The sequence below is a fragment of the Triticum dicoccoides genome, chromosome 1A (genome assembly GCF_002162155.2).
Source record: "Triticum dicoccoides isolate Atlit2015 ecotype Zavitan chromosome 1A, WEW_v2.0, whole genome shotgun sequence".
NCBI lineage: Eukaryota > Viridiplantae > Streptophyta > Magnoliopsida > Poales > Poaceae > Triticum > Triticum dicoccoides.
In genome coordinates, this window is record NC_041380.1 from 339,729,131 (window position 1) to 339,729,768 (window position 638).

Consider the following 638-nt stretch of genomic DNA (forward strand, 5'->3'; position numbering starts at 1 on the left):
CTCCAGTTGAGAAGAATGGTCGAGCGCTTCCCAGGCGACGGCGCGGCGGCGAATGGCTTCGGGCGCCGCCATCTTCACGAGGACGAGGCTCGCCTCCTTTTCGAGGCCGAGTACCCGGTCCCGCCGGACATGCGGGTGCCCGGGGCTTGGAGGATCAGCGTCGGCGGCGTGCCGGTGCCGCCACCACCACCCACCGAGGCGGCGCGGCGTGCGGAGATCGCACGTATCCGCACGTCCCTGCCGCGGGCGGCGAGGGAGGGGCCACGCTACGTCCCCGACAGCCCGCTCTGGGAGCCCTACTTCCGCCGCCGTCACGCCGAGCAGCTCGAGGCCATCAACGGTGTCGTGCCCTCCGGCAGGCTCAACTCCGAGGGTCGGCGCCGGTGGTGGGGCGTGCCCGGCCGCATGTTGGAGGCCGTCCTTAAGTACATCGAGGGCGGCAACACGCCGCGCCTCGAGTACCCCACTCCCTCGTCCTTCTCACGCCGCCGTGAGAGCTCCTGGACGCCGAGGCGCATGGAGCGGCCCGGGGCGTCCTCCTCCTCATCCGGCCGCTCGTCGGGCTCTCCCTGCCTCCGCCCCGTCAAGCCGGAGCCCCAGGACACGCCTGTCAGCGCGCGCACCCGCCGCTCCGGCGC